The 26,794-nt window shown below is 36.1% G+C and overlaps 1 protein-coding gene across 7 annotated transcripts in view; it reads left to right on the top strand.

Moving 5' to 3' along the window:
- The window catches only part of LOC110456436, a 126,254-nt gene that overhangs the window by 29,648 nt on the left and 69,812 nt on the right, over positions 1–26,794 (top strand). For 5 of the 7 annotated variants that reach the window (XR_002463584.1, XM_021507209.1, XM_021507202.1 and 2 more), the window contains exon 2: positions 13,652–13,719. The gene's annotated coding sequence lies outside the window, so the exon portion shown is untranslated. Of the gene's footprint in view, positions 1–2,767; positions 2,846–9,946; positions 9,965–13,651; positions 13,720–26,794 lie in introns of those variants that run through there. The other 2 variants (XM_021507204.1, XM_021507206.1) reach the window with 2 other exon arrangements.

The following is a 26,794-nucleotide window of genomic DNA, read 5'->3' as shown; positions in this document are numbered from 1 at the left end:
AAATGTGGTATTTTTTATGCTATTGGAACAAATGTGGTATTTTTTATGCTATTGGAACAAATGTGGTATTTTTTATGCTATTGGAACAAATGTGGTATTTTTGATGCCGTTGAAATGCACATTGTTCTATGATTTTGTTTTTCCCTGTTTCATTAACAATGCTTTTAGACTGAATAGGACCCAGTACCATATCTCAGCTCTCTCATTTCACCGTTTTCATGAGTCCTTTGTGCTATTTATATTTAAAACACAACATCTTTCCTCATCAACTCATTATGCTTTTCCTTTTTCTCTAAGGGTGTTACTTATGTACAACAACAGTATATTTCTAGCTTTATTAAATTTTACTGCTGACTTGTATGACCAACAGGAGAGAACAGAATTTTTTACTGCTTTCTTTATAATGTCATTAGAAAGTTATTACATACCTTTTTACACTCGTTAGAATATGGTGAAAACATCACATCTATAATTGCTGTTAGCTTTTCTCCGCTAAATGGAGCCAAAGGAAATTAATTTTACTGCAGGGATTTTCTGCCTGTTCTTAACCTTGCCCAAATATATATCTAGGACTTTAACCATTTTCGATGTTTTCTTTGTGTAAATATCTTTACCTTTGCCCAAGTCTATACCTAGGACATATGTCATTTTCCATGTATTTGTGTGAAACATGTGTTTTAACCGTACATGTAGCATTTAGATATACACATGTCTAAATGTTTAGACTTGATCTCCATACTTTCAAAACCCATGGTAGCATGCATACTATCTTCTTCTCTAAAGAATTCTCGTCTACTGTGTACTGAGAAATTCTGGGTGTCTGAACAATTTGTGGTCCATGCATGACCTTGATCGATTCTGTAGACAAAGAAGATCTGTGAATTATACATACATGTACTGTCAATATAAACACAGTGCATTCCTGTCTGATCTATAAGAGGAAGGGTACCGTTCACAGAGTTTATTAGGTAGTTTTAATTATAAGGATTTGTCGTACTTTAGGTATAGGGGAAATTACATTAACATCTTTATCCTGCAAAGCCATTAAAGTTAATTTTGTACACTTTGTAAATATTTACAAATATGTCTGAAATACCCTAGATTATGACTAATAAGTTTGAAATGCCAAGATTACAGAATGCAATTATTGCAATGAATTTCCAACTTTCTCAATTATAATTTACAATAGGTTATAGTAATTCATACTTAATCCTTTAAACTGCTTTTTAACATTTTGATTATATTTACTTACACTAAGATCAAGTTAGTTATGATTATATTTAACTACACTAAGATCAAGTTAGTTATGATTATATTTACTTACACTAAGATCAAGTTAGTAATGATTATATTTACTTACACTAAGACCAAGTTAGTTATGATTATATTTACTTACACTAAGATTACTTACACTAAGATCAGTTTAGTTATGATTATATTTATTCACACTAAGATCAAGTTAGGTTTGCTTATATTTACTTACACTAAGATCAAGTTAGTTATGATTATATTTACTTACACTAAGATCAAGTTAGTGATGCTAATTAAGTCTGTAGCTGCTAGCTCATTACTTCAGGGAATGAGTTGAACATTTTATATTGTTTCATTTTGTTACGTTCTCGGATCTTCAGATCGATCAATATTTCTTTTTCCTTTGATTGCAGTTGAATTTGTTTACAAAACTGTTGTTGTTTTCTATACTGCAATACTACAAAACTGTTGTTGTTTTCTATACTGCAATACTACAGAAGTGTTGTTGTTTTCTATACTGCAATACTACAAAACTGTTGTTGTTTTCTATACTGCAATCCTACAAAACTGGTGTTGTTTTCTATACTGCAATACTACAAAACTGTTGTTGTTTTCTATACTGCAATACTATAGAAGTGTTGTTGTTTTCTATACTGCAATACTACAGAAGTTTTGTTGTTTTCTATACTGCAATACTACAGAAGTGTTGTTGTTTTCTATACTGCAATACTACAGAAATTTTGTTGTATTCTATACTGCAATACTACAGAAGTGTTGTTGTTTTTTATACTGCAGTACTACAGAAGTGTTGTTGTTTACTTGATGCTTATGTGGGTTTTGTTAAGTCCTCTCAGTAGTTTTTATTTATGTAATGCATGTGATAGACATGTTAGTGGTGATAGCGCTGTGTTTCTTGTTGGCAGCATGCATGAACACCCATAAGCTTGTGTCCTTTGCTATCTACTAAACTTACACACATAACTACTGTAGCAGACATATATCAAACAGATTAAAATTCTTCATGCGAACGCAATCAGATGAAAACTGAATAAAATGTGCAAACATCCTGATAAGCAAACTAATTTACGAAACCGCAAGCAACATTATCGGGCCCTGCCCTGTGTAAGTTTATTACGGTGCCTGCACGTTGTTGACCTACAGAGATTTTGTGCAGCAGAACTTGAACAGCAGCAGCCAATCCTGCAGCCAGTGTGCCCATTATAAGTTATATCTTGATAATTGACTGGGTATATTGTCCATACAGGCCTGATTAAATGCGTATATTATTTGGTTGATTAGTTTACAACCTGGGGTCATAAATCGGTTAAAAATTGATGCTGAGCATACATTGTTGTGTATCGTCAATTAGCTCTGTAAGTCAATATCAATACAGTTAGAAATCTAGTGATTAGACAACATCTAAACTCAGTGTAAAGGCTATTGGAGAAAGAACTAGGTAGAGTAAGGTGGTCTGCTGTGGTGGCTGGAGTGTGCTACAAATGTAGTCAATAGTGCATGTGTGTGGTGGTATACACAGGGAGCACCAGTCTGACACTGACATTTACACCAGGACCCCAAACAACACGTGAAACAGGTAATATTACTAGGGGATTGGTGGTCATAGCTACAATTCTTTTTACTTTTAAACTAATTCTGCTACTTTATTAATAATGGAATGTGCTTTATAGCAATACATTAAAAAATGTTTCCTCTTGAATAGTGTTATAATCTGTATTTTACAACAATTAATGGTATGTTTTTACTGGCTAATGCATGGCTCCAGCAGATCTGAAGGACACATGCTGGTACATCTTCAGAAATAAAAACCTGCATATCTGATCTCAAAATTAAGTTTGATTTTAACATAAATGTTCTATTATGTACCCAGCAGGTTTGTAAAAGTACACATGTTTTTTAGAAATAAACGGTGTAGACTCGATTCCTAAAATGTAATCATCTTGTTTGTATAGAGGTCGGTAAGTGCATGGAACAACAGAAACACCTTGATTCATTCTAAATGCCGTTGTACATCCAATTCAATGTTGTTTTTCCATTACATGTTTGCATAAATATGCTCTTTTATATGAAGAGGCAATAGTAGTAAATGTTTCAGCTGTCTATACTCTGTACGAATTTCTCTTCAGATTCTTGTGGCTGCCAGCTAGAAACTTGTATCTTGGTATTCTAATGAACTCCATTATACCTGTCTGTAGGACTGAGGGATAGGATTGGGTAAAATAGGGTAGGGATGAGGATTAGGGATTAAGGGAGGGATTGGGTGGGTAAGGGTATGGGGGTGGAGGGTTAGATAATTGGTAGAAGTGGGGGCTAGGGGTATTGAGGTGACCAAAATTAGTGTTGTTTTCAAATGATGTCCAAACACTATCCTGGAAATAATTCTATGCTTGATTATGATATGAATACTTATGCACTAGTACATCATGTGATGATGGTAAAGAAATGCTAGAAAAGGATAGAGCATTTTGGACCACAGCTATTAATTGAACCTAGAAAACAAGTGAAATTGCATATTCATTATTGAATTCCATATATATCTTGAAAATGCTAATATTCAACTGAAAGAATTCTATGAAACAAAAAGAACATAATGATCAAGTTTCTTTAATTGATAACTTTCACACTTATAAGCTTCTATTTCTACCCTGTTGGTGATGGTTAAACAAATGTTTTCCATTGGTCAGTAATTATATAACATGTACGTATTACTTAAAAAACCCCACACACATTTACATTTGTGTGTGAAATGTTCCAAAATATACCCCTACTATCTAGATCATGTTGACTTATTGGTTAGATAAGAATGCATCTTGATTACATTTGATGTGGTATAATAGATATTATAAATATTTGTTAGTATACTTATCAGTGAGGTAAAACTGCATCTTTCCTTGATTTAACGTTTGGTGTTTAGATAAGATATAATCAATTTTGTTTGTATGATATGAAGCTAAATGTAATTCGGACAAAAATGTTTTCAAGTAAAAACAAGAACGGGAGGAGAGGATGATTAAGGTTAAAAGGGGGAAAGGTTTGAAGGACTTATAATAGCTACCTGTGTAACACTGATTACAGAACAGTTTATGATGATAAAAAAGAAGTATGACCGCCCTGTATTGGTAAGCTGTGGATAGCCATACTGTTCCCCAGGAAACATTCCAGGCCCAGTGGTCCTCAGTAGGAAGTACTCCTCAACACCCTTACCACATACCAGTCATTATAATTGTTCCAGGATTGGTTCAGATTATACACAAATAAATGTGGCTATAGAAATGTATTTGACATTCAGATTTCTCTCACTTAAATATTGAGTATTTAAAGTACTTCTACCTGTTTATTCACCCTCAGTCAGTATATCATCAGCTTAACCAATCTTTGATATACTTTATAACAATACAGTCACGAGACAAAGGCCAAAGTACAGAACCATTGCTATGCTGTATGTTTGAGATTACAGTACCTGTTGCTACATAGTTATACCTTTCATCATATAATTCAAGACCAATTATTTGAACATACCTTTCTACAAATATGATAATAATCCAATTATTACTGAATTGTTAACTATGTCTGAGGATATATATACATAATGAGGAAATAATTTGTGGAAAACGATGCCATGGACTATAGTATGATTACTGATGATTGGCTACTGTGTTCTTAAATTACTAGTGATTGGCTACTGTGTGTTTACTGATGATTGACTACTGTATGCTTACTGATGATTGACTACTGTGTGCTTACTGATGATTGGCTAATGTGTGTTTACTGATGATTGGCTAATGTGTGTTTACTGATAATTGGCTAATGTGTGTTTACTGATAATTGGCTACTGTGTGTTTACTGATAATTGGCTAATGTGTGTTTACTAATAATTGACTACTGTGTGTTTACTGATAATTGTCTAATGTGTGGTTATTGATGATTGGCTTATGTGTGTTTACTGATGATTGGCTAATGTGTGGTTACTGATGGCTGGCTAATGTGTACTTACTTTTGATTGGCTTATGTGTCTTTATGATCATTGGATATTGTGTGCAGGAGGTGATTGGCTTCTGTGTGCATGCATACAGAAGTATGGCTTTTTTGTGCTTACCAATGGTTGGCTACTGTGTGTATACTGATGATCAGCTACTGTGTGAAGACAATTTATGATACTTCACTGGACTATAACAACAGAACTACTTACAACCACACTAAGTGCCTAGCATTCCTGTGGGCAGATTTCTGTCACTAATTATAGCCCTTGTGTTAGCAGATGGGGAATTGAGGACTATAGACACACTTTACACACATACACAAGTACACTTACACATATTTATATATATTTCACTGCATAAGAAATTCTGTTGATTTTCATTGAGTTATCACTCGGCAGGTAATATGAATCCATATATATAACATCTTCATAATCCTAGCTTTAGTGGGCACAGAAAAGGTGAGGACTGGCAACCAGGAAGTGATGACTGGGTTACATAATGTCACTATAGTTGAGCAACTCTTGGAAAGGTTGACAATTTAACTTGAGAATGATAAAATATCTTCACCTGACATCTCATTTCCTGTCTTGGAAAGAATAGGTATTGTGTGAGTGTAGCAGGATGTTGCCATGGAAACTGCTTCTGACTGCATTTTTAAGTCAAAGCAGTTCCCATGGCAACTAAGGGACTGCAGTGGCTGATGAGTGGTTAAGGAGTTTGACCGTTAAGGATCACCACTGGGCTTCAGTTTTGAGGCCTATGTGGGGCAATAGCAGGTACTAGCAGCAGGTCGGTGGTTTTTCTCTTGGGAATTGGCTTTCCTCCACCACCTAAACCTTGGTTATCCTTAATAACAATATTGTTAATAGGATATAAACACAAACAAATACAAATTCCACTTCATTATCCACACAACTGATATCATGGTGCTCTTGAAATATAGAGACTTGCAGAAGCTATACATGTATAATAATAAAAAAGGAATGCCTTAATTAAGAGACAAACCTTAGACTTAAGACATTTGTGAAATTGTGCCACAGGATTCCATGGTAATTCAATGTAATTCTTCATGTGATTGTGGGGAGGACCGCAGACATCCATCTTTCGTGTTTGTATTTACCCAATCTATAGTAAACAAACACTCAGTCTTGGTCCCCCTAGACACTTGACCCAGGTCAAATATTGACAGTTTGGACGATCTGGTCAATAGTATCTCAATCTGCAAAACTGACAGCTTCCGATCGTCTCTGTTGACAAAGTCCCGCTGGTTGATCGGATGTCCGCTCATTGGTCCTACTGTAACATCTCCTCATCTATCAACATACGGACGCCGCGCCAGCAGTTATCTTGACCAATAAATTGGATCTTGACCAGAAGAAGGAAACAGATAAAGTAAACTTCATCATGGAAACTCTGTATAATTTTACCTATCTATTTAAATGGACAAGGGGACTTCTATTGTATTAACTGCATGTTTCTAAGTGTTGTATGTAGATGGTATTTGGTTGAAGTAAATAGTACAAACAAGTTAAACTATATTACTATCATTGTTGCTATTTCAAAATATTTGTTTACGTCCTTTTAAAAGAAGTATTCCATAAAAATCAGATAAAACAATGCATTGTACAGATTTCAGTTATTCAAAATTTGAATGTTTTTGAAAATAGAAATAAAAGAAACAAAGAAAAACTGCAGGGGTTACGATGAACTCTGGACGCCTCTTTACATTACAAAATCTACACTTAACAAATAATGCTATCCAGGAATTACCATAGTACAGCATCAAAAAAAGTCTCATTTATGGGCCACAAATCCTATTAAAAAAAAATAACACTGAATAATACATCAGGGGAAGTTACTCTAAACAAGAAAAAGTGTCCTTGGGGTTTCTTCATCTTTTCATAAGAATAGAGTAGAACTCTTCTTCACATGTACAACTCTAACTGATATATTTAGTGGTCCCCTTCACCTTACAGTCAGTTATATACATAAAAATGGTACTATTTTATTACAGATATGATCATAAAAACTTAACTTTTACATTATACAATGTAACAGGTATATATACAGGTATATATACATAACAACTGTATCTTTAATTTAAGTTACAGGTAATTAAATGAAAAAACTAAATTGTGTAAATAAATCAATGTAAGCGTAAGTTGTATTTTTTTTATAGATGTTTGGAGAGGGTGGGGGTAGGTGAAGAAGTGTTAGTCTTTGGATATTAAAGGTGTATTCATGGTGACATGCTAGAAAGTACAAATTAACATTTAAAACATCAGTTCTTCACCATCGTGTTCTGTTTGAATCACACATGTAGTATTTGACTATCATTTGTGGCAGTGCAGACACATAAACAAAGGACTTTAAGCCTCAAAGAGACATCAGGGGAAAGGAAAGTAGTTTATACCTGGGAGTTTAACAGTCACCACAAAGTACATGTATATCAGCTATTACCAGCAGTTTTACGACAGCGATCAGTGATACAACAGTATGATGGGGGAGAATATCTTCATCCTCCATATAATGAACATTTGGGAGATGCTTTCTATGTGTGGAAAATTACATCTTTAAAATAAATCATATAATGGGTTTTTCAGAAAATGATGACAAATTTTATGTGTTTTCTTAACAGATTTCATGAGAAACATTACATTTTTCACAGTATGTCATAACGGGAGAGAAAACCACAAAGTCGTCACATCTTCTATTAATTGCTGTGTGCACAGTAATACTAAAACAGCTGGATACAGTAGTGCTGAACACTAAGTAAAGCTGTATTTACAGTAATGCTACAATTATCATTACTCTTCTCTGCAGCATCTACTTGAAAGAAAAAAATGAAAATTGCATAATTTTGGTTTGTTATATTTGGCAGAACAGCATGCCATACTTAAGATCTGTAGCACAAGTGATATAATGTTGAGTAAGTAGGTATGACTTTGACATGAGTTGGTTGTTATGTTGTCAAGGGGTTAGAAATCCCTCCCCATCTCCCATATCTGACACCAGCAATATATATGCGTTACTCCGAGGTTGTAAATGTAGTGATATATTAATGTCTTGTGTATGAATGGCTGTTTGAGAACCAGGTACATATACACAAGGTATAGAACTAAGATCTTTGTCTCCAGCATGTGTCTTTATGTATGAATGGATGTTATGAACAACATACAGGTATGTTATGTATCAGATCTAGGTTCTAAGGTATGTTAATTATGTATCAGATCTAGGTTCTAAGGTATGTTATGTATCAGATCTAGGTTCTACTGTGGTAAAACATTGTCTCCTACCATCACTCTAAATACATACAGATTTTTATGACTAAATAACATTTTTTTAACCCCAGTGTTGTCCAAAGGCACCAACCATTTCATTGGGACATTTCAAATAGATGCCTTGTTAGCTCAACTGTTCATATTTACTGTCATGGTTCAGAGATTATTCAAATGAATTCAGGATCAAATATCGTGTAGGATTTAAGAGATTTTGTCAAAAGTGTTCAGTATTTTCAACAAATAATATCATGCTGACAATTGTATCTCTTCTTGAATAGAAAACCAACATGTCAGCCTTATACCCACTTCCCAAGATGGCTGTCAGAGACTTTGATTGGCCAAGACATTTAGGGCTTTCATTTGAGTTCTCTTTGGCCAACTTTGTTAATGCATTATGGGAATGATAAACAGTATGTATATATGTACTTTGTATCAATTAAATGATTAACTTTTAAATTTTAAATTTTGACTATGATTTTGTAAAGGAATTGCATTGTACATAGATAGTGTCAAAGTAATATATAACCTTGTTATAGCTTCGGCGAGAGGGAATTTCATTTAAACTCAGCTGTAAAGCGTCAAACATATAAGAATGTTAAAGATTGTTGATAAGATCAATGGTTTTATTCCCAGCAAATGCAAGTATTCTTTTCACTAACATATATACTTATGAATACAACTTCAGATGTATTGCATGGATTAATATAAGACAAAGTGAAAGTGCAGCAGCCATAATAGCACAGTCTCTGTAACAGTTAGCACAGTCTCTGTTACAGTACTTAAAAACAACTTTGATATAATTGTTATAAAAAAACCTAATACTTTTAGGAAAAATATTGAGAATATAAAAGAAAACCCTAACCATCAAAATAGTGAAATGAAATAAATGGGAAAATAAGTCTTTATGCTGTACCTGTAATATATATTAAATTTGAAGCTATGTCGAATAGATATATTTATAACTCTCTTTGACTGTAAACTCTTACAGTCGCTGTTGTTAGAATTTAAGATGATGACATAGTATATAATAGACACCAGTAAGGTCATGTCAAGCATCTCAAATTGTTATTGATAATTCATATAATAGGAGCGGTATTTCTAACCCTGCCATTGATCAGCAAAAGGATTAAAAAAGCTACCCCGGCTAGACTTTCTATTACCTTGTATTGACTGTTATGTATGAAAGTGAAAAGCTGTCATTGATATATATCCGGATTGATTTGAAATGTGACATGTGTTTTATAATGTTATCATCTTAAAACGGGACGCTTATAATCTCAAGCTTTTGGAAAGCACAAAAAAAGGGCTAAGCATGGAGTGTATTCCTGGAACCTGCAAGTCCGACAGATATAATCTAGAAAATATATATCATGGATGAAGGAACTTATACACATGGATTGTTTAGACAGCTATTTCCTGGAGGACCTTTATCAGGTAATGCGGTTTATGGCTATCACATTGTGTGTGGGATGGAGTATATTGGAGAAATGGTCACAGGGAAAGGAATATACCCTAGACTGGATTGTTTAGACGAATAGAAATTTTACTGTATAATTATAAGTCTTCAACATTTTGTGAGATAGGAATTTTTGTTGTCAATGATGCTGCAATATGTCTCCTTTGTATCCAGTATACATGGTCTGTGAACATGATGTTTCTTGTGTAGTGAAACCAGACTGGCTCTATATATCATTGTCTGACCAGGTAGCTCAGTTGGTAAGAGTGTCTTTGTCTAGAGTTCAGAGGTTCCGGGTTTGAATCCCAGTCTGGTTGTGCATTTCCTTTTTCCTGTTACAGTGTCGCCTGTGACCAACCCTTGTTTCAAGTAATAGGTGTACGAAGCGTACAAGGGGATACTTGAACTCGGATTGTAAATACAGGGCTAGAAATGAATTTTGAAAACCACTAGTTAATTGGGGTTGTAGTTTCCAGTTTTTACTAGGCTGTGTTCAAATTTCCACCATGTAAAAATTTCACTAGCACAATATTATTCAACAAGATAAGTTATATCAAATTTCGACTTGTCAATTAAGCTGGAGATTTCACGAAGTCTCAGACTATTGGACTACCCTTATTTTCTAGCCCTGAATTAGGGTTGTCTTCGGGGGCAAAGACATAGAAAAAAGACAAAGGAATGTAGCAGAACTGGACAGAGCTGATTGCCAAAGACCTTGTAGCTCAATTGGTTAGAGCGACGTCTGTCTAGAGTTTGGGGTTCTGAGTTGGAATCCAGGTCTGGCTGTACATATTTCCTCTCCTGTTACACTTGCATACATCTTTTAGGAAGCATTATACCCATAAATGTTCAACCTATACTCTAACAATTTTGATCACTTGAATGTCTGATTCTAAAGTTTCTAACAAGGGGGAGATAAGCTAGTACTACATGTAATAAAATGCAACTTGAAAATTCTTTAAAAAAACACCTTAGGGGGTCAGATAGCCAGTCTAGCCCCCACCAAAATAAAACAAAAACAGCACACAAGGTACAATGTACAGTAACACAAGTTTATAACATAGCCTATTTGCCGTTATTTGTTCTTGGGTTAAATGTAAATTGCTGTTCACAGTAAGTGTGTTACTGTACTTGTATATGTACTGGGTGAGTGATATGTTTGGCCATCTCAATGTCTAACACCTTCTAATGACATACTACTGTATATGTTGTGGAGACGTTGTGTCCCTGTCAGACATTTCACCCCTCCAGCGTGGATTATAGTGGGGATTTATTGTCCTCTCCTCACTGTTAGGTCACACACGGACAGACAGATTGCAGACCTAGCAGATTTATCGTGCAGGAAAAAAATCAATCAGAACATCTACCCATACAGTAACCACCTACTGCCGACCTTCTCTATACCTACTACAGCATCATGTCTTTGCCATTTGTCGTAATAAAGTCTTGCATTATTTTTCTTAAGTTCAATTTCTTTGGAAAGAAACCAAAGCCCAGACAATGTCACTGACATCAGCTTATTCTTGGTTGCACTGTTGGTTGGCTATATGTATATGACGTCACACTGGTAAAATACTAGCTGCTACCTACAGACTCGGCTAGCTAGGGAGAATTTCTCTTTTAGTCATTTAGTAAAGTGGTAGACTTGTAAACCAGAGGTCTTGAGTCAGATCCCTAGTGGTGGCATCAAAAACCTACTGGCTTTGGTTACATCGATGCCTACATAAAGACCTGGGAAAGGAAATCAAACTTACAAGCATTGCTTTTACCCTGGAAGAACTTGGGACTTTGGGGTGGGGGGTGGGGGAAGAGTAGATATTAGCCACCTCCTACCAACCCGGAGAGAAGGAGAATTTCTCTTCAGCTCATTCTGTTGAAGGGAAGGATCTTTTTGGATTTTTCAGCTAGAGGTCTAGGGTTGGATTCCTTGCCGATGTCCAGAATGACAAATCCTTGTTTGGGCTTAGTGTGTCTTCGTTTAAGGCTGACAACCATTCCAGTCTAATATCCTTCTTTTATCCTTTTCTTTGCTTCTCTAGAGGATTAATTGGTTTAAATTAAGATAAGATTTTAATTATAGAATGGCCTCTATGAAGTAATGAACCCCTATATATGGACATTTAATGATGACGACCATGTAATGTTAACCTCTGTTTAATGGTGACCTCTATTTTAGTAATGACCACTATTGTATATATAATGATGATCTCTATGTATTGATGACCTCTATATAACGATGACTCCGTATTCATGACCTCTGTGTATTCATGACCTCTATATAATGATGACCTCTTTGTAATGATGAACTTGAGCTCTATACAATATTGTCATAATTTTAGCATGATGACCTTTCATTACTGATATGTTAATGGATTGAATTAATTAAAAGTGCCATGCATTGATGGTTAAAAGACTTATTTAATTGAATTCTATGTTATGTGATAATAATTCTTGGGTCAAAAGCTGTCTATTAATCCTGGTCATGTGATAACGTTGGTAATCATTTCATTAAAGGTTCATATTTTGGTTGGTAATTTACCACCTTTCCTCAGGTTCAGCACTGATAAGGATTAGTTATGGAGGATTCAATTTCAAATTGGTTTTAGTTTAGTGACATGGATATAAATGGGCTGTCCAATGAGTGAGGCGAAGACTTAATGAACAAGAAGATTATAAAGCTGTTTATTTCAGTTATCTTCTTAAAATAATGTTTTTGTACATGTCACGTTAGTGATAATGTGTACGGAGACCGCTGCCCTGTGTAACCTTCAGGGTTGGTTACATCTTATTGTATGTTATTATCTTTCTAATAAATTTCACTAACTGTATTACACATATTTAAATCTGCTATTGAAAATTTATTATGTGTATTCAGATATTTATTACATCTGCAAATACCGATTAATAGAACTGCATCCAAAGAGCACAGAGCACATTGTTCAGTTATTGGATGTTGAGGGTATTTTTAATAACACACATTTGTGAGACTCCGTATTTTCCCTGTGGGATATTTTTATAATCCAAGCTCTGGAAGCAGTGTCATTTAGTTTTAATTGACTTTCTGTTTCCTTATACTGCATTTTTATGAGAGTCAAGTTTGAGCAGTTGTCGGAATCAAGGCTGATCTAACTATAGAGACAAGAATAACATGTGATAATTTGTTCAGTGGTAAGGGATCAAACTCCATTTTATTTTGTAGCTCTAAGGGGCACTGCATCAGCTGTTTCATACAGAGAGAGACAGCAAAGAAAATCACTCAACCGTTTCACTGTTTGCATAATGCAACAGCTATTTGAGACTATAAATGGAGAAAAAGTAATCTAAGCGTGGAATATTAAAATGATTTCTTTATTGTGTCCATATTTTTATGGCTGAAATCAATACAAGGTATTAATTATAGCTTCATACAGGTCCAGGGCAGGGAGCTGGGCCCACAGAAACAGATCCCTGATTCTATTGGTCCATCTGTTGTCACTGCTGTTGCTACGGCTGCTGAGCTACTGTATCATACTTTCACTTTGCTTTTGACCTTTTAACAAGGATTTGATTCAAAGGACCATTTTATTTATTCAAGAAGGATTTACTCATTTTTCAAAATTAACAAACTTTTGCCTGTTACTTCTGTAAACAAAGGCTTTCATTATCTTTTTTTCTGATTCCTCCAGGATATGGAACCTGCTGAAGTAACAGACATTACTAAGAAATTACTAAGTACAGGAACAACACATTACTGGTATGTATATCTAGTTTTTCTGTAACATTTATGTCTCCTTTCTAATAAACAAGTCAATAACCTCCTACTGTAAAATAATTCATGACAAACACTTACATAAGACGGTGTAAAGAGCCAGTGAGTGGTACTTAATTAATACAATACACAGTGCTAGTGTATCTGATACACTAGAACACCTTGGTTGGTATACACAGTGCTAGTGTATCTGATACACTAGAACACCTTGGTATATACAAAGTGCTAGTATATTTGATACACTAGAACACCTTTGTATATACACAGTGCTAGTGTATCTGATGCACTAGAACACCTTGGTGTATACACAGTGCTAGTGTATCTGATACCCTCGAACACCTTGTTATATACACAGTGCTAGCTAGTGTATCTAAAACACTAGAGCATCTTGGTATATACACAGTGCTAGTGTATCTACACAGTGCTAGTATATCTGATATACTAGAACACCTTGGTACATACACAGTGCTAGTGTATCTACACAGTGCTAGTATATCTGATATACTAGAACACCTTGGTACATACACAGTGCTAGTGTATCTACACAGGGCTAGTGGATCTGATATACTAGAACACCTTGGTATATACACAGTGCATATACACAGTGCTAGCTAGTATATCTGACACACTAGAACACCTTGGTATATACACAGGGCTAGTGTATCTGATACACTAGAACACCTTTGTATATACACAGTGCTAGTGTATCTGAAATACTAGAACACCTTGGTATATACACAGTGCAAGTATATTTGATACACTAGAACACCTTTGTATATACACAGTGCTAGTGTATCTGATGCACTAGAACACCTTGGTGTATACACAGTGCTAGTGTATCTGATACCCTCGAACACCTTGTTATATACACAGTGCTAGTGTATCTACACAGGGCTAGTGGATCTGATATACTAGAACACCTTGGTATATACCCAGTGCTAGCTAGTATATCTGATACACCAGAACAACTTGGTATATACACAGTGCAAGCTAGTATATCTGGTACACTAGAACACCTTGGTATATACACGGTGCTAGTATATTTGATACACTAGAACACCTTGGTTTATACACAGTGCTAGTGTATCTGATACCCTAGAACACCTTGGTGTATACACAGTGCTAGCGTATCTGATACACTATAACACCTTGGTATACACAAAGTGCTAGCGTAACTGATACACTAGAACACCTTGGTGTATACACAGTGCTAGCGTATCTGATACACTATAACACCTTGGTATATACACAGTGCTAGTGTATCTTATACACTAGAACATCTTGGTATATACACAGTGCTAGTGTATCTGGTACACTAGAACACCTTGGTATATACACACTGCTAGTGTATCTGATACCCTAGAACACCTTGGGAAATACACAGTGCTAGTGTATCTGATACAATAGGACACTTTTGTATATACACAGTGCTAGCTAGTATATCTGACACACTAGAACACCTTGGTATATACACACTGCTAGTGTATCTGATACCCTAGAACACCTTGGTGTATACACAGTGCTAGCGTATCTGATACACTATAACACCTTGGTATATACACAGTGCTAGTATATTTGATACACTAGGACACCTTGGTATATACACAGTGCTAGCTAGTATATCTGATACACTAGAACAACTTGGTATATACACAGTGCAAGCTAGTATATCTGATACACTAGAACACCTTGGTATATACACAGTGCTAGTATATTTGATACACTAGAACACCTTGGTATATACACAGTGCTAGTGTATCTGATACACTAGAACACCTTCATATATATACAGTGATGTACGTATTAGTATCACATTAATTAGGCACCAGGAGCGGAGACCATGTGAGGCACAGTTGTGGTGTGGTCGGACACATGTTTATGTAGGGGTAACACACACCGGGCTAGTGTGTCATATCATATACACCACCCTTTGTCCAACACAAGCATAATCATTTATATGAGGGTACTGCGTTAGAATAAATGTTATACTTCTCTGCAATGCCATGCATATTTACATGACCCTTTTCCTATTATGGTACATCAACATGATCCCGAGTAAAAAATAATTCATAATTCAACTGTCCATTAAATGGCGTAAAGTGTCATTTTGTTATTTGTTTGTATGAATTTCTTGAATTTCTACCCCAGTAGCAAGAACTCCCAATTGACTGAAACTCATTGGTTTTTATCTATTAATCAAACTGACATTGAAACAATAATGGGTTCTGAACAGTTTAGTGCTATTTTAAGCTATGGTAATGTGACTTAGCTGAAATGAATGATGCTCGAATTGAACATAAATATGGGAAATAATTATTTATGTTTTGTAAAATTAAGCATATAAAGAAAAATCGTAGGTATGTAATAAATGAAATATTATACTTATGTCTTCATGTGACATCTCAGATTGTACTCATGGCTGGGTAGAGGTAGGTCACTATAGGTTAAAGCCCAGCTCCTGTAATATATCCATACAACACACTTATGTAATCTAGGCCATACTTGATGAACACCTATGTGAAGTATTGCCTATTTATCACCTGAGTATTGTGTCATGCAGTGAACACATCCAGGTCGTAATTTTTATGTCACTTCACTTCATTGCGATGTCGAAATTAAAACAATGTGACATCGAGACATTGTGACATCACATTGATGTCAAATTGCAATATTGAAGGCTTGTGAATATATCCTTACTTTCTTGTTAATATTATAAAAAAAGGTTTTAATTTATTTGTTTTTATATATAAGATTTTTGTGACTTGTCCTGAATTTTATTATTTAACATGGCAGATCCTCACTAAAATGAAAACTTTTAGACTAGTTTCGTCAATGTCATATGAAGTGAAACACTTCTGATCTTTTTTGAACTGTTTTCTGAAAATTATAAGTTAAAAATACATAGTATGTATAACTCTATTACCATATCTGTCAAGACAGTTATAAATGCAATTAATGCAGGTGGCTATCAGAAGATTGACCTATTTAATGCATGTATATTAAATAAAAAGATTGACCAAGTGCATATATATATACTTACAAGAAGGTTGACATATTCTTGCATAGACCTCATCAAGTTGGGACGTGTCAGAGGCAAACGTTTTACATGATATTTGAATTCCCCTGTAGCTATATAATAATACAATTTCAGGTATTTTCAAATGAAAATGTTCATGCGGGGATCGAGGTTAATAGAAATACAAGATAATTTGTGAAGCAATTCCCATCTGTAAGATAAAGACCTAATTACACAACTTTTCTTTTAACATAACTTTCAAGGAAGGTGATTTTAGTCTGATAAAAGTCTGCCTGTGTTAGGACAGTTTATTGAAGTTTTTGACTCCAGGGATAGACAGCTACAATACACACCTGCTACCAGGCAATACTTTTGTAGACAACGAAAAAATAATTACAATTTTGTAGAAATGAAAGTGCCACAAAAACACAGGTTGCTTCGAAATTGCAAAAAAAGTAACTGCGTGAACTGATGACATGACCAGCCTAACACAATAAGGATGACGGAACCTCTATCTGGTTATGTAAATAAGGTATCAATATTTGCTATAGAACGTGTATCCGATCCCCCACCCCGGTTGTCGGAGCATGATTCATCACTTAAAGCTGTCAGGGGAGTTGTATAACGGAGGACAAAGGGAACCCCACTATATCCAATAGCCTTTGTTACAGTTACAAACAGTGATTAGAGGGTTTGTGGTCATGTCAAATACATCTAAAACCTAAACAGGTGTAATGGAGGGGAAAACTGTCCTAACAAATGTAGTAAAATGGCAATTTATTACACGAGTATTATACACTGCCATTGATAGTCTTCCTAAGGGTATCTGATTCACAGCAAATCAGCAGGTACCTAAGTTTGTTTATTACAGAGCGGTTAGAACAGTGATTTACTGGCCTTTCACCTTCTTCATTGCTCTTACTTTAAAGTGCTTATTTGGTTTCCTGAGAGTATTGTATCTTTTGAAAATTCAACCACATCCTGTGATGACTGGATTTTGGAGTTTGGAGGAAATAACAATATTTTGTGGGGTTGTTAAGGCAGTATCTTCCCTGTAGCAATTAGTGATGGGCTGATAATCGATTATAATCGAAAAACCAATCGGTTTGCCCTTTCCCATTCCTATGATCGATTACAAATTACAAGTGTACATTATCGATATACTGTAAGTTTGCGGGTATACTGCACACTCGGATATAGTGCGCAGGTACGTTTTTGGGGTCAGATTTGAAAAAAAAAATGGAAAAAAATCCTAAAAATAAATGGTATCAAACAGGAAAAGTAGCATCAAAGGTAGCTTGGTGTTTATAACGCCGATTAATTGGAGTCAACAAGCCCATAAAGGTCTCCCTATCGCTTGGAATGAGTGGATGATGGACGAATAATCGCCGATCAACTTATGTTTCGACATCGCTGCGGTTTTCTCATAATTACGAAAATGTAGTTTTTCAATCATAGGCTCCGTTCCATATTAGTTCTGTGTTGTTTTTTACCAAATCGCTAAGCCTAGTGTGCATGCTTTTTTCCGGCCCACTTTCATGTTTTGACGTCATCGATAACCTCGTGAGTTATTTCAATATTATGAAGCATCATAAAAATAATGTATTCTTTCAACACCACAGTTAATACAAATTACAATGCAGTAGTTAGCTTACACTCTATCAGTGATTACCGATTAACAATAGCTCTACTGCAATTTAATTGAAGTTATTTGCAGTCGTGATCGAGGGACCGTGTTGTTTTCACTCCTCAACACGTGGCTTTTCCCTTCGAGTAGATTTGAAAGGGATGTGTTGAATGTCCACGCTTCTAGTATAAACATATTTTTTATGCCCTCCGGTCAACTTACCTGTAAAAATGTTACCTGTGCCCAGCTAGTGTTTGTCGCCAAATAAGCAGTCATGACCACAGATTACCGATTTTAATCATTTAAGAGAAGGTAAAAATTGTGTCACCAAAGAATTTCATTATTTGTTGTTTTTTCATCTTCAATCATATCATATATGACTGACGACTCCAAATAGAACTATTTGAAGGGAGGTAATTCAATATGGCGGACCAGAAACTCGAGAACGATAACCCAAGAATGACTTGTTCCTACGTATAGTGCGCACCCCCTTTTTGACATGACAATATTTACCTAAAAAAGTGTGCACTATACGCGCAAATTTACGGTAATTGGTTCATTATTGAAATCAAAGTATTTAAATGTCTTCCATGTAAAGTATGCTTTAAAAGTCATATATTCTTTGATTTTCTTTTGATAAAAATGCATAAAAGTTGCTTGATATCCATTCATTATAATAGAACAAACCCTAACATATATAGTGAACAACTCCGTCTATTGATGCAATAGTAGTGTTCTCACTTATTTGCGTAGTCGGTCCCAAACAATTATAAACTGTTTATACAATCGATCATCGATAGGTTTACTATACTTCCAATTGCATCTTTAAAGATATTTATCTTCAACATTTATAAAGTTTACAATAAAAAAAAAATGGATAGCTGCTACCTTAAACAACTTGGAAATAAACAGAGTATAAGAGAAATGAATCGAGGGGGTTAATGATATGTTTTAATTCAGGAGTTCAATAGAGGTGAGTCATTGAAAAAGTTTATGTTTTTGGGGAGCCATGAAAGTGCTTGAATTATGGAGTTGTGTTTGAGATTGTGGGTTTGTGAGTCAATTGAAGTGCTTGAATTAAGGTATAGAGTCATTGAGAGCTTGAATTGCTTGAGTTATTGAAGAACTTGAATCGAAAGAATCATTGAAGAGCTTGGATTGAAGGAGCCATTGAAGAGCTTGAATTGAGGGAGTCATTGAAGAGCTTGAATTGAAGGAGCCATTGAAGAGCTTGAATTGAAGGAGCCATTGAAGAACTTGAATTGAAGGAGCCATTGAAGAGCTTGAATTGAAGGAGCCATCGAAGAGCTTGAATTGAAGGAGCCATTGAAGAACTTGAATTGAAAGAGCCATTGAAGAACTTGAATTGAGGGAGTCATTGAAGAGCTAAATGTATTGAGGGAGTCATTGAAAAGCTTGAATCAAGGGAGTCATTGAAGAGCTTGAATTGAAGGAGTCATTGAAGAGCTGGAATTGAGGGAGTCATTGAAGAACTTGAATTGAGGGAGTCATTGAAGAGCTTGAATTGAGGGAGTCATTGAAGAGCTTGAATTGAAGGAGACATTGAAGAACTTGAATTGAAGGAGCCATTGAAGAACTTGAATTGAAGGAGTCATTGAAGAGCTTGAATCAAGGGAGTCATTGAAGAGCTTGAATTGAGGGAGTCATTGAAGAGCTTGAATTGAAGGAGCCATTAAAGTGCTTAAATTCAGGGAGTCATTGAGGTGCTTGTGGGATTATCAACTCCAGGTAACTCTGAATCGAGCTGCTAAAGCACTTTTTTTTTTAAACTTTGAGCTTCACAAGACAATTTCTTGCCAGGGAGAAAACATAATATTGTTATATCCAGAAGAATTTTTAAAGGTGATCAAGTTCATAGAAACCTTGTTATACTGCATGAGGTTATTGATTTTTGTTCTCATACAGTATACATGTTTTCTTATAAGTATAATGTACTTTATATTCCATCTGTCACCAGTAAGTCAATAAGTCTAACATGGAATGGAATCAAGTCCGAGTCTACAGCTATTGTGAACATCTGTTTCTGCATTTTTAAGTCCTAACAATTGTTCAAAATACAGTGGCATTGCTAATTATATACTAATTTTCTTCATATACATACATTCTGTGTGCTGGGAATAAGCTATCTGAAATGAAACCCTTTGAAATGCAATTTGTACAAAATTCTGAAAGAAGAAGTAAGAAAATATTTATAGCTCTCATGAGAATTGTGTGAATATATCAGATTAGGGTAATGGAATCAATTAAGGGAACCATTTGAAAAGGAACAAATTATTCTTACCCATTTTTAGCCCACCTGGTCCGAAGGACCGTAGTGAGCTTATGCCATACCGCAGCGTCTGACGTCCGTCCGTCGTCCGGTGTCCGTCATCCGTCGTCCGTCCATCAACTTTTCCTTTAAAATGCTACTAGTCCTGAACGGCTAAGATTTTGACCAAATTTGGTCTGGAGGCCAAGGAGACTCAATTTTGAATAAACAATGGGTGTGGCCCCCCCTGGGGGCAGTGGGGCGGGGCCGAATAGGGGAAATAGAAGTAAAACCTTTAAAATCCTTCTCCTACCATAGGGATTAAGGGATTTTATTCTAACTTAGTCTGGAGCATCCTTGGGGCAAGGGGACACAATTTTGTATAAACAGTGGGTGTGGCCCCCCTTGGGGCAGAGGGGCCGGGCAAAACAATGGAAATAGCAATGAAACCTATAAAATCCTTCTTCTACCGTAGGGATTAAGGGATTTCATTCTAACTTAGTCTCGAGGATCTTTTGGCCAAGGGGACTCAATTTTGTATAAATGGTGGGTGTGGCCCCCCTGGGGGCAGAGAGGCGGGGCCAAATAATGGAAATAGAGGTAAAACCTTTAAAATCCTTCTTCTACAGTAGGGATTAAAGGATTTTATCCTTATTTAGTCTGCAGCATACTTGGGCAAAGGGGACTCAATTTTGTATAAACAATGGGTTTGGCCCCCTTGGCGGCAGAGGGGCGGGCCGAATAGGGGAAATAGAGGTGAAACCTTTAAAATCCTTCTTCTACCATCGAGATTAAAGTATTTTATCCTAAATCAGTCTGGAACATCCTTGCATCTTGATCTTGGTGTGGCCCCCTGGGGGCAGAGGGGTGGGGCCCAATAGGGGAAACATAGCAAATTATACAAAATCCTTGTCCTTCTGTAGGGATGACAGGATTTTGTCCAAATTTGGTATGAAGTATCCTTGGGTGAAGGGGAACCAATTTTGTATAAACAGTGTGTCTGACCCCACTGGGGGCAGAGAGACAGGGCCAAATAAGGGATATAGAGGAATAGCCTTAATATCCTTTTTTTCTTCCATTTAGGATGAAGGTATTTTGACCAAATTTGAATAGTAGCATCCTATGCGGAAGGGAAATCAATTTTGTGTAAATGGTGTGTCTGATCCCCCTGGGGCCTGAGAGGTGGGGCCCAATAGAGGTAATTCAGCAAATTCTTGAAAATTCTTCTTCTGTAGGAATAACAGAATTTTGTCCATATTTGTTCTAAAACATCATTGGGTAAAGGCGACCTGATTTTGTATTAAAGGTGAGTCTGACCCTCCTTGGGGCAGAGGGGTGGGGCCCAGTAGGGGAAACACAGCAAATTCTTCAAAATCCTTCTTTTCCTGTAGGAATGACAGGATTTTGTCCAATAAATATAACCCCTGACTAACCATGTAATACATGTACACTACCAGCAACATCGAGCTATTCCAACTTCAATTTTACTAACATTTCCAGGTGAGCGATACAGGCCCTCTGGGCCTCTTGTTATATATCTGCAATGCAAGTTTCTTGAGCATGTCGAGATATTCTATAATACATATAATTACATAATGTCACACGGGGAGATCAACCTGCGGGCCCACATAACTCTGTGATAGCTGTATTAAGATTGGAGAATATTGGTCTGCAAGCCTTTATGGAGGCTATACCATATATGTTCAATTCCATTAACTCATGAGAGATGAAAATGGCTTCATGTATGGTGGATGTCATATATCTTAATAATGCTATGAGGAAATATAATATTTTCTGGAAATATTAGAAGATATAGACAGTCTTGCTATAGATCCCCGAATGGGTTTAAGAGTAGAGATAGAATATACAGCCCTGGTACTGTCTCTAGATGGAGAGAATACAAACAGTATACCTAGTACTGACATATGGATTGGAGAGTAAGGACAGCTTACACCATCCTGGTACTGACCTCTTTGTTGGGGACTATACAGACTGTACTGTATTCCTATAGTACTAATCCTTTAGTTTGGAGAATAGGGACAGCAGAAGATATCAGTGCTAGATCTAATCCTTTGGTTTGGAGGGTATAGGGACAGTAGAAGATACCAATCCTTATACTATAGAAAACACTAGTCTTACTATTAATTCTTTGGTTTGGAGGGTAAAGGCAATAGAAGAGACCAGTCTAAGTACAAATCCTTTGGAGGGTACCTGGAAGGGACAGTAGAAAAAAACAGTCCTTTGGTTTGGAGGGTAAGGGCAGTAGAAGATATCAGTGTTAGATCTAATCCTTTGGTTTGGAGGGTAGGGACAGTAGAAGATACCAATCCTTATACTATAAAAAATACTAGTCTTACTATTAATTGTTTGGTCTGGAGGGTAAGGCAATAGAATATACTTGTCATAGGACTTAACTTTTCTATTGGAGGGTAAAGGTGATAAAAGACACAAATCTTTCCACTAATACTTCGGTTTTGGGGGTAAGGGCAATATAAGAGACCAGTCTTAGTACAAATCCTTTGGAGGGGACCTGTTAGGGACAGTAGAAAAAAACAGTCCTTTGGTTTTGAGGGTAAGGGCAGTAGAAGGTATCGGTGCTAGATCTAATCATTTGGTTTGGAGAGTAATGACAGTAGAAGATACCAATCCTTATACTATAGAAAATACTAATCCTACTATTAATCATTTGGTTTGGAGGGTAAGGCAAAAGAATATTCTTGTCATACAACTAATCTTTTCTATTGAAGGGTAAAGGCAAAAGAGGATACTATTTTTTCCACTTATCCTTTGGTTTGGAGGGTAATGACAGTAGAAGTTACCAATCCTTATACTATAGAAAATACTAGTGCTATTATTAATCCTTTGGTTTGGAGGGTAAGGGCAATAGAAGATACCAGTCCTAGAACTTTGGTTTTGAGGGTAGGGACTGTAAAAGATACTAGTCCTAGTACTTTTGCTTGGAGGGTAGGGACTGTAAAAGATACCAGTCCAACAATGTAGAACTAATATTTGGGTTTGGAGGGGAAGGGGCTGTAGAAGATACCAATCCTGCAATGTGGTACTTATACTTGGGTTTGAAGGAGAAGGAGCTTTAATAGATACCAGTCCTAGTATTAATACATTGGTTTGGAAGGTAGGGGCAATAGAAGATACCAGTCCTAGTATTAATACTTGGGTTTGGAAGGTAGGGGCAATAGAGGATACCAGTCATAGTATTAATACTTGGGTTTGGAGGAGAAGGAGCTGTAGAAGATACTTGTCCAGTCATAATATTAATACTTGGGTTTGGAAGGTAGGGGCAATAGAAGATACGTACCAGTCATAGTATTAATACTTGGGTTTGGGAGGTAGGGGCAATAGAAGATACCAGTCATAGGATTAATACTTGGGCTTGGAAGGTAGGGGCAATAGAAGATACCCGTCATAGTATTAATACCTGGGCTTGGAAGGTAGGGGCAATAGAATATACCAGTCATAGTATTAATACTTGGGTTTGGGAGGTAGGGGCAATAGAAGATACCAGTCATAGGATTAATACTTGGGCTTGGAAGGTAGGGGCAATAGAATATACCAGTCATAGTATTAATACTTGGGTTTGGTAGGTAGGGGCAATAGAAGATACCAGTCCTAGTATTAATACTTGGGTTTGGAAGGTAGGGGCAATAGAGGATACCAGTCATAGTATTAATACTTGGGCTTGGAAGGTAGGGGCAATAGAATATACCAGTCATAGTATTAATACTTGGGCTTGGAAGGTAGGGGCAATAGAATATACCAGTCATAGTATTAATACTTGGGCTTGGAAGGGAGGGGCAATAGAAGATACCAGTCATAGTATTAATTCTTGGGTTTGGAAGGTAGGGGCAATAGAGGATACCAGTCATAGTATTAATACTTGGGTTTGGGAGGTAGGGGCAATAGAAGATACCAGTCATAGTATTAATACTTGGGCTTGGAAGGTAGGGGCAATAGAAGATACCAGTCATGGTGCTGATCAGGCCACACATGGATATACATTAGACCCCCCTTTTGAAAATCGGGAGAGCCTGAAAGTTTTATGACCTTTTAATACACAACAGGGATAGAGCAGACTTTGAAGATGACCCCTTTAAATGGTATGGTGATTAGATCCTCGAAGTGTATCTACTGTCAGCAAGCAAGCTGCATCACTGTGCTGAATGTTTATTAAAACATTCGTTTGCTTTATCTGGTCAGGAACTTTCCTGTGATAAGCCAGACATGTACACATTGATCAAGTTGTCTACATTGTATCTATAGATATACCCACTGTCAGAAAGGTCTGCACAAGACCTACTTGTTGAAGTGTCTGTGATACATGAATTACAACACAGGTGGTTGCAGTTTGCCATACTTTGAAAGATAATGCATTCAGCTTGATCATGAAAAGAAATATAAAAGAGGCTAATGATACACTTTGCATCAAATTATTTCCATCCAACTACAAACAAAATCACCAAAAGTTTTAAATCTGTTTTATCTGTTGATAATGGTTTGAATCTCCCAAAACACATGTCTTAATTTAAGATTGAAGTTAAACTTAATTTCATGTGAATAATTCATTAAGTTTATAGAGCTGACTACTAATTGGTATAGAAATAATTTGCTCGATTTTTAGTACTGAATTAAAAACTGTATGGATCAAGCAAGAAAGCTGGGGAAAAAAGTAAAACATCTATTTTATCAGCAATCTATTTATAGTGCACTCTGTTCAAGAAGGAAAGTGAAGGAAATGAGATTCATTCTGGGATCAAACATTGATGTAAATGATTATGCATAAAAATGTTCATTTATTTTCTGTCTTTAGGGTAAATCATTGGAAGCATGCTTGTTGATATTGGACATCAAATTATAGTGTTTACTAACATTTGTGGTCAGAGTGTTTATTTGAGATTTGGGATCAGCATTTACATAGAGTATCGTTGGAACCATAGCTATTTATATTTCACTAGGGTCAAAACTGAATATATCTGTTTGAAGTTTGAGGTTAATTAGACATCTTTATATGACATTGGGGTCAAGGTGGTCATGTTTGTATGACATTAAGGTCAAGGTTATCATGCTTGAATGACATTAAGGTCAAGGTAGTCATGTTTGTATGACATCGGGTCAAGGTAGTCATGTTTTTTATGACATTGGGGTCAAGGTAGTCATGTTTGTATGATATAAGGGTCAAGGTAATCATGTTTGTATGACATTGGGGTCAAGGTAGTCATGCTTGTATGATATTAGGGTCAATGCAGTCATGCTTGTATGATATAAGGTTCAAGGTTATCATGCTTGTATGACATTGGGGTCAAGGTAGTCATGTTTGTATGATATTAGGGTCAATGCAGTCATGCTTGTATGGCATTGGGTTCAAGGAAATCATGTTTGTATGATATTTGGGTCAAGGTAGTCATGTTTGTATGGTATACGGGTCAATGTATCCATGTTTGTATGGTAATATAGTCAATGCAGTCATGTTTGTATGATATTAGGGTCAAGGTTATCATGCTTGTATGGCATTGGGTTCAAGGTTATCATGTTTGTATGATATTTGGGTCAAGGTAGTCATGTTTGTATGATATTGGGGTCAAGGTAATCATGCCTGAATGACATTGGGATCAAGGTGGTCATGTTTGACATTAAGGTCAAAGAGGTCATGCTTGTATTACATTCAGGCAAAGTGGTCATGCTTGTCATGCTTGAATGACATAAAGGTCAAGTTAGATTAGCAATGGGGTCAAGATAGTCATGTTTGTATGGCATTGGGGTCAAGGTAATCATACCTGAATGACACAAAGGTCAAGTTAGTCATGCTTGAATAATAATGGGGTCAAGGAGGTTATGCTTATCTAAGTTTCAAGGTATGGTGCTATTTGATATTGGGAGGCTATGTAATCGTGCTTTCTAGACAATAGTGGTCAAGGTGATCTTGCTTGTTTGACAGAAGAAGTCAATTTAAAAATTCTTATTTTGACATATATGGGGTCAAGGTGAAATCATTGTTTGACATAGTTGACATATTAAGAATGCTTCATTGTTATTGAGATTAAGGTAAAAATCCTTGTTTGATGTTTAGGGTCAAGATAAGAATGCTTCTTTTATGTTGTGAGTTTGGGTTGTGTGTAGGGGGGGGGGGTTGGGG

The sequence above is a fragment of the Mizuhopecten yessoensis genome, unplaced genomic scaffold, assembly GCF_002113885.1.
Source record: "Mizuhopecten yessoensis strain PY_sf001 unplaced genomic scaffold, ASM211388v2 scaffold8745, whole genome shotgun sequence".
In the NCBI taxonomy this organism is placed as follows: Eukaryota; Metazoa; Mollusca; class Bivalvia; order Pectinida; family Pectinidae; genus Mizuhopecten; species Mizuhopecten yessoensis.
This window is presented reverse-complemented; position numbering and strand designations above follow the sequence as displayed.